The following is a 15,782-nucleotide window of genomic DNA, read 5'->3' on the forward strand; positions in this document are numbered from 1 at the left end:
TTGTGTTTTCTGTATAATAAGGTGTTTTGTGTCAGTCCTCCCACCCCTCACCTGACTTGGAACATCCCCTCTGCCCCCCCGCAACCCGCTCAGGGGCAGCCGGTCTATCACTTTGGGGATCCCTCCCAGATTGCGAAATCTCAGGGAGAGGGCTTCGGGTGATAGGTAGCCTGGGGGGAATTCCTTTAGCTCTGGATTTTAGTGGTCCAAGGTTTGGGGGCGGGCACACCTTGTTACCCCCTGAATCCCCTGATTTGTTGTCTTGTTGTAACCTCCCTTGAACCCCTCCCCCGCTTATAAGGTGGAGGAGGGAGATTCAAATCCTCTCTGCTCTCCTCTCTCGCTTGCTGGCCCCCCTGGCCTGAGGCTTGGACCGGCTGCAGACTTCCCGCAGCTGGGCCTGAATAAACATCTTTTAACCTGCTAAGCTGAGAGCCTTCCTTTTCTTCTACTGCCGCTGCTGTCACGACACGACTTGGTCCAGCTGCTGCTGAGAAGCCAACCAGCAGGTAAAGATAACCTGCGTGCCTATCCGAACTGGGAATATCTTGTAGCTGTGCTGACCAGAGCTAGCCGGAGGTCAGCGTCCGCCCGGTGCGGGGACAGAACGAGCTACAAGAAAATGCCAGTAATCTAACTGATCTTCTGATAGGTCCCTGTCCCTTCTAAAGCAGTTCCCAGGTCCTGACCTGGAAAATCATTCCACATTCCTCTATGACTAGAAAACTAAACTGTACTAACTCATGACATCCCTTCTCCCACAAGTAAGGGATCCACACTGTGGTACTTACCTACTTCTGCCAAAATAATGAACCTCACACTCCTCCCAACACCTCAAAAAATGAGGTCCTGGTGTGAGGGCCATGCCCCACAGTCAGCATGGACAGAAAAAAAGGTGCATAAAGGCACTGCCATCTGACCCTTCCTGGAGTGGTCAGCCTCCTTATAGTTTGAGATGACATTCACGATGTGGAAAGAGGGTCTATGCTCAGGAGATTGGCAAAAATAGATCGCAGTTTGACTAGGAGATCACACATAAATATATGTGAGCTGTGCCCAGGCTGTCCCACAAGAGAAGAATTTGGCATGTGTTGAAGATGGGCCAACACACAGGTATTGGATGGTTTCCAGGCATTATTGTTTCTGTAAGCAACACCAACAGAAATATATTGGATCCCCAGCAGTTGTCACGCAAAATCATTCTCAATCTATTTCATCCTCACGAGAACTGTTGCCCTCCACCTCACCTTCACAAGAGATGGTGATAGGAAGATCATGACTAACTGGGGAGAGTTTTTGACTCAAGCTGAGTTTTAGGAAAGGGGATGCATCGGAGTGACATAGCTGTGTCAGAATGCCTGATAAACAGAGCACTGAAAGTTAGAGGCACATCACTGAGAATTTTACTGACATTGGAGAAGCAATAAACACCATGCAGGAGGAAGGACAAATTGTGAGGGAAGGTGGAGGAAAGGAAAAAAGTTGTGTCTGGGCTGGTTTGTGTGTTCCCGTTGCCCTGTGCCTAGTGTTGCTTAAATTCAAACCAGGCACAAGGAGCATGGCTCTCCGTGAGAGCTCCTGTCCAAGCTGTGACACAGAAAGGAAACCTGAGCTGGAGCGGGGTCTGGTCTGGGCACTTTGAAGTGATTTCTTTCAGTAAGGAAATAATTTCCTTTGTCTGTACATGTTCAGGAAAACTGCCTCATTGGAGACTGTTCTCAGGACATTTGGATCATTAATTGTTTTGTCCAAAAAAGCTCCATGACTGGAAATGCAAAAAAAAAAAAAAAAAAAAAAAAAAAAAAAAAAAAAAAAAAAAAAAAAAAAAAAAAAAAATTATAAATGGTAGGGAAAAAAAAGCCTTGTGAATACATATTACATCCATATGCAGAGGGACAAAAAAGGGCTCAGTTAAAACCACAGTCAGGGTCCCATTCTGCCCTCAGCTACTCTGGGTTTGCCTCACCACAAACACCAAGACAAGCCCTGACTGAAGGAATATGGGGGCATCTGTAGGCAGCCATCTCCCTAGTAAACACGAGTGGGGGTTTTTGTGACACTTGGAGCTTCAAATATGCATTTGCATGACACCTTTGCACTGTGAGGAGATCAGAAAGCAGCAACAAAGACAGATACAGGACATGCATTTACAGGTGCTTTGCGAGGACAGAGAGGTGAAGGGACGCCTGATCGAGGATGTAAAGAGGCAGCAGATGCTGCCAGGGCTCGGGTTTCTTTTCTTTCTAACCATTTGTTTCAACAGTCTTGTTGCTCCTGTTCCTTGCCAGCAAGGGTGTAGGAGCATTTGTTCCCTCTCCCCTGTGTCCCAGTGCTGTGCTGCCTGCATGTGGGACAATGAGTAGCAGGCCTGTACCGTGTCCTCCTCTGGGATCCCGAAGCCTTCATCCCACCTGGGGCCCAACCTAGGTCCCTCACATGTATGGAACCTCTACTGCAGTTGGTGCAAGTGTTATGTCTGTGGGATTAGTTGTGTCCCTGGGTGATTCCTAATATTTTCTTTCCTCACATTCTTCACACTGGAATATTTAACAGTCAGAGAGATCCGGTGTCCAAGAGACCATTCCCCTTCCAGAGCAGGATCTCTCCCTCCAGTACTCTTGCCAACACCCTGTCCAGTCCAATTTCAAGTGAGACAAATGTTGGTGTTTCCAGCCTTGCCTGGAAGACGATTCCACTGCTCAGGCAGTCCAAGCCGTTAGGAACATTTTCCTGATATTCAGCCTAAATACTCTCTTTCTCAAATTTATCCCATTGCTCCAGGGATTCATGTTACTGAGGAGATGGTCTCATACTTAAATCTCCTGCTGTTCCTTTCCCTGGACAGATTCACTTACTTCTTTTATAGAGGAGAGGGAAGGGAAGGGAAGGGAAGGGAAGGGAAGGGAAGGGAAGGGAAGGGAAGGGAAGGGAAGGGAAGGGAAGGGAAGGGAAGGGAAGGGAAGGGAAGGGAAGGGAAGGGAAGGGAAGGGAAGGGAAGGGAAGGGAAGGGAAGGAAGGGAAGGGAAGGGAAGGGAAGGGAAGGGAAGGGAAGGGAAGGGAAGGGAAGGGAAGGGAAGGGAAGGGAAGGGAAGGGAAGGGAAGGGAAGGGAAGGGAAGGGAAGGGAAGGGAAGGGAAGGGAAGGGAAGGGAAGGGAAGGGAAGGGAAGGGAAGGGAAGGGAAGGGATGTGTTTGCATGCCTGTTATATCATTGTCATAATGGAAACAGAGAAATGTTTCTAAAGGTCTCACTTCATTAAAAGACAAATTTGAATTCTCTGGAGTGCTTCTTTGATACATTGTCATTTGATATTCCTTGTTTACTACAAAACAGGCACATCATTTTCAGCAATAATAGAAGCATCTTCCCATCCCACTAAAACCCTGTAACTGTACTTTAGAGAGAATGTATCTACCAAAATTATTCTTTTTTTGTGTCTCATGCAGTCTTTAACCTCTACAGGTAATGCTCAGCTAAACACTGACAACTATGGTGACTGCTTCGTCTCCTATTCAGTAAAGAAAAATGGCAAATACTTAATTTAAATATTTGGCTGCATTAAGTTTTTGTGCTTTGGTCACCTGTCAAATTCGAAATGTCTAAAACTACCAACATGATCCATGCAGGTCACCCTGCAGCCTGTGATAAACAGCTAGATTTCAATCTGTTGTAAACATTCAAAGTAAACAACTTGTGTTGGGGTAAAATAATGGAAAAACTGAAATCAGCTGCTTTTTGCCGTAATCTGTCTGAAAGAGTCCTTTGAAACATGATTCCTAACATGTATGTTTTAGTTTTCATTTGACTGGTTCACCGGTGTTCAAAAATATCATTCTTGTACTCCAAGAAAACAACACATATTCACTAATTAATGAAAATATGAGGTACTTATGCATTTTAAATGAATAATGGAGGTTATGAACTCTACTTACCTCAGTCTCTTCTTCGATTATTAAAACTATTTACATTTCCTCTCTTTCTAGTTCTTTTACATTTGAAGAATAAATTACAAGTAACCAATCAGATTATTTCTTCCCTTTAGGGCAGCAAATGTGATAGGGGTTCAGAAATTTTTCTTCTCAGTTATTATCAGCATTATCTGTTAGAGGCAACAGGTTTCTGCAGGCTTTATGCCCAAAGCTGCTGGTTCCTTAGCAGAATGAAATGCCAAAGCGGTTGGGTGCAGAAGGCATTTGTACATCTCTGTTTCTGCCCTAGACTTTATCTTCTGGCTCCACTGAAGCCTCACTCCCAAAGGCCCTTCCTTCTGTGGGGAATCCTTCCTGTGTAGAGGAGAGGAACACAGATGGGTAAATGCACACCAGTCTGTCTCAAAACCTACTGCATGTTTATCTCTGTTATGTAAAAGAAAACTCTGATAACAGGCACTGGCTCGAAGGATCACCAAATTAATTACTGGTTGTACCACATGCTGCTAACAAATGCAAAAAACCAGCCTAGATATGAAGTGTTAGATAGCTGTGCTGTCAGCGAACATGGCAGCCCAATGTTTGAACCCTCTGGGCTGTAATGCCACCTCTGAGCACTAATATGGGAACCCCATCCCTGTCCTGATTTACTGAGGTGAACAGCCTTCTTCAGATCCCACCTGGAAACCCATGCCTAGGCTAACACACCCAAGGTGAGAGACAAGAGGACAGAGAGTTAAGGCTAAAGCAGTGGGGTTATTTTTATTCTTATTCTTTAATTACAGTGTTTTAAATGCATACCTGGTGAATAAATGCTGATCTGTTGTCTTATCAGTAAGCATCATTAGATGTCCAAATGTTTCACAAAATCTGCTTCATTATCCTGATTTTACTTGGGCTCTGTGACTTTCAAAACAAAAGAAGGTGGTTGTGCACTACTGAGGGAAACTATTGGGAGATGGATGTTTTAGGGAGAGTATTTTTACTGCTGTGTTTTCCATGTATGTCCAGTGGTCTTGTCCTCACTGTGAGGGCCTGACTTCCAGATGTCCAGAAGTTTTTGACAAAACTCCAGTGTCTTTTTTCTTTGTTTTTTCCCCTGCCCAGGCAAATTTTCCAGTTGGAAACTGATGCCATAGCCAGGGAAAGCCAAACATATGGAAGTTTCACATTTTGCAGACAGGAAACACTCAGGGGACCAAAGGTCATCCACCAGACTGGGGCTAAAGCCAGGGTTACAACCCACATTTCCTGACCTCTGAGGCAGTTCTAAACCCACTAAACCCCCTTGTCCTCCTTTATACGCATTATATTTCCTCTACTCTTTCCATGGCTTTCAAGAGGACCTAAAACCCTGTGGACATGGTTTCCACGGTGTATGTTCAGCTGGCTGACTCGATGGTCCTCTGAAGCCTCAGGCGCTGTTTCAGTAGAAATATGTGGTAATAATAATGTGCCCGCCTGCCCTGCGCATGTTAATACTGTCACCACACTGCTTTGTCAGCTGCCTGGAGCTGCTGGCAAGCCCCAGTCAAAGCACCCTCGCTGGCCTCCCTTTCTGCCAGCGGATGTTTGCCACGTCCAGGTGCCTGTGCGGCCACATCCTCCCCTCTTGTGTCAGCACATTGCAGGGCAGTGAGAGCAGGCTGGGCTGGGATCAATGGCATGTTGTTGATGAACTGTCTGTGCTGATTTCAAACCGTCCCAAGTGGCTTGGTGTTTGTACAGGCTGTTGTGGGGTGCTGGAATGTTCAGGAGATGCCCTAGGCTGTTATGGCTTACTTGAACAGACTTCCTTCCTAACCTCTGATGCCATTTTGGGTTTTGCCTTTTTTTCGTCTTTATATTCTCTCACCCCATGCCTAACTTTCAGACAAACACTGTTCTTCTGGATTTGGCAGTAAAGCTCATTGTTTTGTGCTAGGTCCTCTGTTATAGGACTTTATAAAGCCAGTTGGTCTCCCTTTCAACGTGGTGGGTGCTCTCGGCCAAATCCAGAAAGGCTGCTCTCCTTGAGAGGCTCTCCTGACACCAGACAGTATATGTCAGAGGGATTGAGGAGGAAGATGAGCTATTCCCTGTGTGACCATGAGGACTGCAAGTTTTATTTGGACAATAAAAATGTCCCTTCACGTTAAGCTGCATAAGCCGAAGGTCATTCACCCAAGGGATGCAACAAGGTTAAGCTTACAGCAAGAGGACATGGGGCTAATTCTAGGAACACTGTGGTAGCTCCAGGGGATTTGTTTATACTCTGCATATCATCTCCACTTAAAGCTGTAGAAAAAGGTGTATAAGAGAAAGGGAAGCATGCCTGTATGTGTGTGTACATTTGTGTTTGTGATGTTCCAAGAGAACACCAGTGACAAAATTTCTTCCCCCACCCCCAGACTGATTTATTAATAATTTGTGTTCCATTACAGAAAATGGGCTTTTATGTGAATTGTACTGTGCCCTGAAATTGTTTTAGTGGCAGATCATAATTTACTATTGGGGTTTCAGGAGTCAGTGCAGACCACAATGCCATCTCCATATTCATATTTCAGATCTGTCAGAGCACCCGGATTGTTCGTGTAATCAGATGGATTTCCATTCCAGTCCTTGAGAGACAAGAAAACTGGCCATCACAGAGAGATTCTTGGCAATTAAAATGAATAAGAGCTGCCACTCTCAGTGGATGTCTTCTAGGTTACCATGGGGGACAGAGATTGGTATGAGGTTTAATCAGGCACTAACAGCACCTTGCTGGGAACTTCATGGCTGATAAAGGCAGCAGCATCAGACCAAGTAGCTCCTCTCTTTTTAAAGGGAAAGGAGCCTTTTTTTTTTTTCCCCTTTTTTTCTGATATAACAAATCCCATGAAGTTTTATAGTGTTTGATACCGGAGAAGAGTTAGAGGGTTTGGGGTTACTTTTCTTCTCTTCCCCACAAATGAATCACCCCTCTTTGTGGGATAAAATCAAGGGAAATGTGCACGCTGGATGCTCAATACATTTGCAGGGTGGTTTTTAATTGCTTATATTTTGCTTGTGCAGTGGCTACTAATGTGATATTTGGCTTTTTAAAATTAATTTCTCTGTGACTTTGTGGCTATTGAAGGGTGACAGATTGGCAGGCCAGAGCTGGAAATCCTTTACTTATCCCCAGAACAATTACAACGCAGGCAGCAGCAATGAAAGCGTCCCCAGCTGGCATGGAAGGCCCAGAACAAGGATGAAGGAAAGCCTTCCCAGGCTCTCTGCTGGGACTGCCATTAAAGATACCAATTAGTGCCAGACTGTATTTTGTGATGGAGGAGGCACCGCTCCACTAGGACAGGACTGTAACTGTGGCACGTTTACTCCTCAGCTGGCTGCGACTTTCAGCCCTTAACAAAATGGTCTGAATTAGCACCTGAAATGTTTGTGGCCTGATGCAGCATGGTGCAAAGCCTCGGGTGAGCTGCAGTGCCCCTTTTGTATGGGGCCGTGATGAGGAGGGTCTGTGAAAACCAGCAGCACAGAGAGTGACACGGGGGGGGGGGGTCAAGCTGCTGCTGCCTCCATGGCATCCACAGGTCTCGCTGAACCTGCCTGTCACCCACTCTTTGTTTAATCCGGTTGGCCATGAAAGGAATGAAAGATAAAGGAAATCCTCTCTTGTTGTTTTTTGCCCCCAGATGGGCGCGGCCATGTTTCCGGTCCATCACGGAAAACATTTGTACATTGGAACACAGAAATATGACGGCTTTTTCTTACCCACAGCTTCATTTATACATTTACAGTTCCTTGGCATGAAGTGGGTAATGGAGTGGGTTGTTTAAGGTACAGTGTGCAGTGCTCAGAGCATTCCTGTGAGCAAGGGTTTTCCTTCAAGAAGACTTGACGGTGACTGTACTGCATCTTAGCTGTCAAGCTATTTTTTCCTTACTAGGTTTCATTTGTGTTTTTCTTCACCTTTTAGAGACCCCTTACCTCTCCCCTCTTAAATCTATGCTCACCACAGAGCAGACATAATCCCAGATTTTCAGTAAATCAACACTATATGCTCCCTACTGACTAAGAGAATTTGATACTGACAGATTGTTACACCTAAAAGAAAAATACTGCCATGGTTTCTCTAACATGCTTTGCCTGCAACACTGAGCAAGGACGGATGTGTGATATCCATTACGAATGTAACAATACAGGTAGCCTACCATAATACAAATATTTTTAATTTATATTTCTTGACAAAGAGCATGGGTACAGCCATGAATCACCGGCCTCCTCTTTTAGCTCAGTAAAACCACAGTGTCCATAATATTGCAGCCATACAATTAATTCCTTTCAGCAGCAGCACTGCAGATTTTAGTCCTGTGCAAAGCCATTGTTTAATCTACACGTGTATAGAAACCACCCTGTAGAATAGCAACATTTTACATTTACATGACACCCGACATCTGAGTTTCTCTACGTGCTGGACAGATGTGTAATTAATGTTGCCTTTCAACCTCTCTGTTTGGTGGGTAAATTCTAGACTGGGAACTAAGTTATATTCAATCCTAAAATGTGATGTTGAGAATCAGCAATGCCTGTATGCTGTATAATTCTCCCGTGTACTCAGTGAAGGGATTAAACGCATCCCCCTCCTCACCCTCAATTTTCCTAGATCCCTTAAAGGGCTACTACTGCCTACATAATCTTCATCCCTGAACTCAAATCCTTTGGATCCTCTGGGGCCCTTATTAACTGGATGTTTGCTATGCTCTGCCTGGAAATGGTCTTCAATCTCCTTATTGTTTTGCAAAGACCATGCCATGATTTCTGAGCAAATCCTTCCCTTTCATCTGCCCTTTATTAGCTCAGATGGACAGAAGTTAAGGGAACTCTCCTTTTAGCAGTGTTCAGTGAACTACATAAAGATACCATATGCAAAAAGAGAAAATGTTTGGGTCTGATGAACTCTATCCTGTCCAGACCCAGCACAGCGGGTCTCCCACTCCAGACTGCTCCTCTCTAAGGAGCAGTGGTACCAGCCTGAGAAGCTTAGGCTGTTCCTGAAAACCTTGGAGCAGCATTTCAGCCTCTGGACAGATTATTCCACCTTTGCAGAGCAGAGGTCTTTGTAATGCTGCTTGGTAATTTAATCACCCCTGAGCTTTCTTCTGGGAATAAGCATGGACTCGGAGATGGTGGAGAGGAATAAGGGGGTTGGATGCTTTCCATGCAAATAATTTGCCCCGGAGGGAGAAAAGTAGCAAAACATAAAGGAAACATGTAACAAAAGACCATCATGAGAAAGAAATCGAATCCCCCTCCTCCCCCCATTTCCCTTTGAGGAAGGTGTGTACTTGTTCCCTGTCTGAGAAAAGCTGGCTTTGGGTGACCAACTCAGTGTGCAAAGAAGGCTGGGGCACTGACAGGGTCCAAAAGAGAGCCAAAGGCTGCCCTGGGACAGGTTCACCAGCTGAAGCAATTCACTGGCTCTCCCAGATGAATCAAGACCTATCGTGATGGAGAACGGAGATCTCTGGACCCAAGAGCAGACCTGGTAACAGCTGTGGCGTAGCCCAGGGCTCAGCTAGGCTGGAGAGGGTCTGCTCCTTTCCAAACACCCACAGGAAAGAGAGTCCAAAAAAAGTGTGAAAAGAGAAACTAATCAGAGAGCTGTATTTCAAAAGAGAACACAAGAATACTGGAATAGAAGACAGACATTTTTGTCTGTCCAGCTGGTTAGACATTACACAGACAAATTTATAGGTGTTAAATTAGACACCAGAGGCTTCCATATTGTTCTGTGAACAAATGTATTGCAGAAGTAGTAATATTAAATATAACAGAGGCAAAGTAGTGTTAAACCCTCCCACATGTTCTTTACTCTGTTTAGTTGGGCTGCAGACAAATTACAGCTGTAAAGAAGAATTTTCTATGGGCTGGGTAAGATTCACCTTAAATTTTCTTGTCATCCAGTGATGACCGTTGTCAGCACAACAGTGCAGTGCCATGGGACAGTATTTTAGAGCATTGATTAAGGCTACTTAAGGCACTGGCCTAGGAAGGAAGAATGGCACTTACAGGTAGCCCAGTGCTCACATGTACAGCACCTGGGGCTCTTCTTCAAGGGCTTCTGTCCTAATACTGTCCAGATCCAGCCTTATTTAACTGATGGGATTTGACAGGGCCACCTCAGAGCAGGATGCTGTGGCTACAGGGACCGTTGCTTACCAGTCTTGCCCTGATAGGAGGGGAAAAGCTGCAAGCAGCAACGTGTGAGAGGAGCAGAGAGTAAAGGAAGAGTTAAGGCAGGAAAGAAAAGAGGCAGCTGAAACTAAAAAGTTGTTCTGGAGTGAGGCTTATATGCTGGTGCAGAGGATGAAAACATTCCCAGGCTTCTCTAAAAGGCTTATTTGAAAAGACTGAATGAATTTCAGAGCAGGACCAATGCCTCAGTAACCACTGATTCTGGGATAGATTTACAGCATAAACCCACTGGGACAGATTCAATGTTGGAGTGAGTGAACGCAACTCTATTGAAGTTAATGGACTTGTGCCCGCTTATATCAAAGATGAATTTAGTCTATGGAGAAAGAAAATGGGATTTAACCTGCAAATCACCTGTTATAGGAACTAACAACATAATACGTGGTGAAAAGAGAAGCAAGAATTTGGGAGTGTGCTTAAAATGCTTCATTCTCTGCTCATCCAAATAGCCTGCATTCCCTATGTTTCTAATTACCTGAAACCTGTCTAGCACTGTGAAGAATAGTATTTAACATTCATACTATAGTAGCAACCAGAGATCCTGTGAGGGTCCCATTACACTCAGTGCTCTACAAACACAAAAGCACACCTAATCCCCGCTCACAAGAACTTCCACTTCTTTTCTGTGGACATGGAGGCCAATTAGAATTGTTGAAGTTCAGATTTGGAGTCAAGGTGTTTAACACTGTGGGACTGATACGCAAGGGGTAGTAACTAGGAGACATACCTGTAGCACAGCCAGTTCTGGGGACATGAAGACTGGAATACTTGCACTCCAAATATTCAAACACAAAATTAAAATTGATTACCAGAAGGAATGAAGGGACTGTCTACAGTATCTGGGTTGTCAATGCAGTAATAAATCAACAGGAGAGAACACTGATACAGGATAAATAATTACTGCTTGTGTATTAAATCTTGCATTGTGCTCTGTAAGTGTTTTGAGGGACTTGGGTGAACAACTTGAGCAACTTTTGAGGGACTTGGAAAGCAACTATCATCAAAGTGAACTATTAAGGCTGTTACTAATTATATTAATAATAAAAATACTGTTGGCTCGTAATTTGAAAGTATTTCAAATCTGCTGGATCCTGACACATGGAAGACGCGGCCAGGTAATGAAGCAATGACAGGTGACCCGGGAATTTTTTTCACTTGGGGGAATAATTTGTGAAGTGGTTACACAGACACAAATTGGTGACAGTCACGTATTTGCCATGGCTGCATGCCAGTTCATAAGACAAACTCACACCCAGAATCTATGTGAAACATTAAAACCAAGGAAAAACCAAGTTGGTTTATAACTCATAAAACACTATAAAAAACAAACAATATGGGACCAACCATAGAGCCTTTTCCATAACACTTCCTTTCACCATTGTCATTAGATGTGTTTTCAAGCAGATGTCTGAAATGGAACAACTTTCAGCTGGATTTTAGTGTGTGTATGTCAGTGGGTAGCTCTATGCAATGATTCCTGTCACCCTTTCCTCCTGCTTCTCCTCTGACGTGGCATGTCAGATGCATGCCAAGATAGGGCAGTCCCAGAGAGACTGTCAAAAAACAGCACAACCCAGAGCAGCCCTGAGGCTGTTCTGAATTGCACCAAGGGTTAAACCTGCCTCCAGCCAGCCTCAGGATTGGGGGTGTACACACAGCGTGGCACAGGCCACTATCTCCCCATTCTGTGGCAAACTGACTGATACTCAAGGGCATCTGAGAGCAAACTCAATTGAGCCAGTCTGAATTCATAGTGCTGTAGCAGGAAGCAAAGCCGGATCCTTCACCTCTCCTCTGCCCAGAAGAAAAGACTTATGTTCTGTCTCTCTGCCACCTAAACCTAATCCAGAAGAGACTCCACAATCTTTCACAAGTGTTATCTGCATACAAACCTGCCATGTAGAGAAGTAATTACCTGTCTGCAAATACATTCACCCTATCATCCCATGCTAGCTCTCCCAGGACAAGTACAAGTAGGGAAAAGCATTGCTTTTTTAAAGCATTGCATATTGTTGGAGGATGTTTCCTTTGCTATCCAGGACTGGGAAGCCTCTAACACTGGTTAATTATCTCCAAGATGAAGGGCTTAATTGGGAATGTCAAGAACCAAACTTTATTCTCTTTGAAGAGCTGTCTACCTCACATGGTGCTCAGAGAAATAATAGACAACAAAATCAGTTCCGTTTTCACTGTTTTCTTTCAATTCCACAAAAATGCAAGTAGTCAGGGAAATACTTTCAAATGTGTCTCCTATGCTTCCATCTGCATACTCAGTACTTCTGTGATGACACCCAGACTCAGGCAAGAGAATGATGATGAAGGTCAAGAGTGGAGAAAGAAAACTCTAAACAATAATGGATGATTTATAGCATACAGTTAATCTTATCTGGGCCACACTTTTGAAGGGCCCCATTTCTCAACTCTTCTAATTCTTGAATTAATTAAGTTCTCGTACCCATTATTTAGTTTCTCTTTTTCTATGCAGCTCAAGACACAGAGGTGACAGGCTGAGTGATGCACTTCAGAGCAGTGATTCTTCTTGCGCTGCGTGAAAGAGCTTTCAACAGAGGGTGAAAGCTCTGCAGCAACGGGACTCACACTCCTCACTAAGTCTTCTTCACCTTGCTCTTGCTTTGCTTATTCAGACTTCTTCCACATCTTCCTTAATGACCACTACCCAGATTTCACTTTGGTGGCCGATTGAATTGAAAGTTTTTCCTCCAAGAGTGCTCATCTGAAGAGGATTAAGACCTCCCTACATCCCCCAAGCATTTGTGATTACATGGGGCAATGGATTCTTTCCACAGAGGAGACTACTTAAGGGAAAAGGCACACTTATTTTCTTTGGCATTTACTATTGCTTGCATGGACCTCATCCATCTTCCTGCATTGACACTCAGATTCTGCTGTTGCAAATGCAATGAGATCACAGAGCTTGTCAGAGAGACCAGGCAGTCATCTCCTTACAGTCTGATCTTCCACGTTTTGTCCACAGAAGCTTTGATCCTATAAAGTGCCCCCAGAAGAGGATCCTCGGTGTGTCTCCTGCATGGGTAGCCATCTAAGCTCTTTGTAGGCTGCAGCCTGAAAACCTTTGGCTCAAGTTCAGAAAACTGCCTACCAGACTCCTGTGGCTCTGTGAGAAAAGAGAAAACAAAAATAATAATAAATTGTTAAGGGCAATCAAGAATTAGTTCTGCAATAAATCTATATGCAATCTATCCCCTGTACTCCTGTGTATTTACTTATATTTATAAGATTTGTTTTATGAATGATTTGCCATTAATGGAGAAAAGAGAGATTAAGAAACAAAAGCTGTAACTTCAATCCATCATTAGGGAATTAATCAATTGGCAGCCTGTGCAGACAGTTATTTAGATCTGTGGCCTGAACAGCTTAATTGGGGGAAACGTTTTAAAAGGGCTAGAATGATGTTCAAAGTAGCATAAATTAGCCCGTTTTGGACCCATCACGTGGCCTAATTTAACAACTTTTATACCTCAGAGTTTGGCAAGTGAGCACATCTCTTGAGCTTCTCAGCATCTTCCTATCCTGATATGCCTGTAAAGTATATTTCCATCTGAAAATTATTAACTAGAAACGCTCCAGCTACTCAATAAAAGGCAAGGGGGAAATGCCTGTGAAACACTCTTTGTCCTTACCCAGGCTTGCCTCTCCCTGTCCAGCTGCGGGTGCTTGTAGCCATTGATGCAAAAGAGAATAGAAGCAGGTCAAGTCCTCCTTCACCTCAGGTCTCAGCTCTCCTGCAGGGCTGATGGGGTTTTTATGTTAGTGCAAAAAAGAAGGGTGCATCTCTAGGTTTCTTACTTCCACTGTTGGTTTGTAAAGTGTTTTAGCCTCTGCAATACATTAAATGAAGTGTTTAAGTGGAAAACCCCAACATTATCTTTTACTAGAAATAAGTGAAAATTCATAAATTCAAGTTTCCTGGAAGTTCAGTATTTTCTGGGATGTGGACCTTGAACTGGCTTTGAATTCAGAAGAAAGCCTATTTATGTTAGGCCAAATCAAATCCCCATGAACTCCCTAACCCACTTGCGTGCTTGAAATCTGGGACTGGTCCCAGAGGTGAATTTCTCAGTCTCAGCATGCTGCTGCCACCAGTGCAATCAATGCCTATGTGCTCTGCTCCTCACGCCGCTGAGGCTGCGCAGTTCCAGCTCCTGTGGTTCCTTCGGGTTACCTAACGGGGGGTTGGAGAGATGCTGCCTGGGGACTTTCAAACAAAACCATTTAGCTCTAAGGCTCTAAATGCTTCAATGTCTTTGCCAGGCAACACCCTGACAACACAGCTAGACCAAACTAACCTTATACATATATTGTACATGACGTTTGTTTTGGAGCAAACTTGTTGCCCTGCATTCCAGTCCTCCAGAGGCATCATGCCATCCTCTTTTTTCATCAGGAGTATGCCCAAATCCCAGAGTTGGCTAATGTGCAGCCTATCCACATGCTTCCCATCTCTGAAGGAAAATGCAGAATGAAACATCCAGAGTCAGTTCCAGGCACAGTTGTTGTCAGCCAGGCAGGTTTCAAATGTGCTTGCTGACAGCATCATTGATAACTGTATGCCCTTTCAAGCTCTGCTAGAGACACAATGGTACTTGTGCAATTCTTGGGCTGTCTCTTCTCCTGGTGGGTCAATAAAATTCGGTCTTTGGTCTTTAAGGAGTCAAAATGATTGCATATTCTAGCCAAGCTGTGCTAAAATGTTTGGTCATTGAGCATACAGCTCTGATCTCAGGCCCTCTGGAGGTATACCTGAGTTGTTCTGATTTATTCTGACCTTTCAGAGGTATAAATGGGATAAGAATCTGGCTATCTTTTCCTACTTGTATGACTTCTGTTAGACTGATGAAACTGGCATACAAGCAGTTGGTATCTTTTAAGAGGTTTTTCTTACATGTTTACTCACAACTAATTATTCACCAGTTTATACCTGTGACGGGATTCGGTTTAGAGGATCTCTTCCATAGAGCTCCGGGATATACAGATGGTATATTTGATAACCAAACCCACACACAAGGCAGGTTGCAATTTTGGATGTATCACTCTTTATAGATCATTCTTTATTCTATTGGCACTAGCTTTAAAAGTAAATTACAGAAAAATATTTTCTCTTGAAAACATCGTAGCAGAAACAAAGCTAAAACAACACCAAAGCTGTGGCAAAGACTAAAAGTATAGGAGAAAGTGTTCATTTCAGAATATGATGCCACAAATAGAGAAAGAAAAAACTCAGAAAAAAAAAAATCTCTCCATTTTGCCTCTCAAACTACCAGAATGACATGCAGACACTGTCTGGGACAAGGTAAAATGAAAACACAGATAATGCCAGATGAAAAATTACCATGCACTTCTTGAACATAACCTCAAAGCCATCTTCACCTAGTAACTGAGACAAGGTGGGTCTTGGAGCAAAGGTTTACACCTTACGGTGTGTGACCACTAAGTTCTCCAGTTCAATGGCAGTTCAAACACTGACAGTTCAAACACTGATTGTTAAATACCTTCAGTACAGGACAAAGGCAAAGTCCAAGACAACCACTGAATTATCGCTGGTTCCCTGAGATGGAAAGACGAGCATCTTTTACAGCACAGAGAATCTTCC

This window comes from Hirundo rustica, chromosome 1 (assembly GCF_015227805.2).
Source record: "Hirundo rustica isolate bHirRus1 chromosome 1, bHirRus1.pri.v3, whole genome shotgun sequence".
NCBI classification, from domain to species: Eukaryota; Metazoa; Chordata; class Aves; order Passeriformes; family Hirundinidae; genus Hirundo; species Hirundo rustica.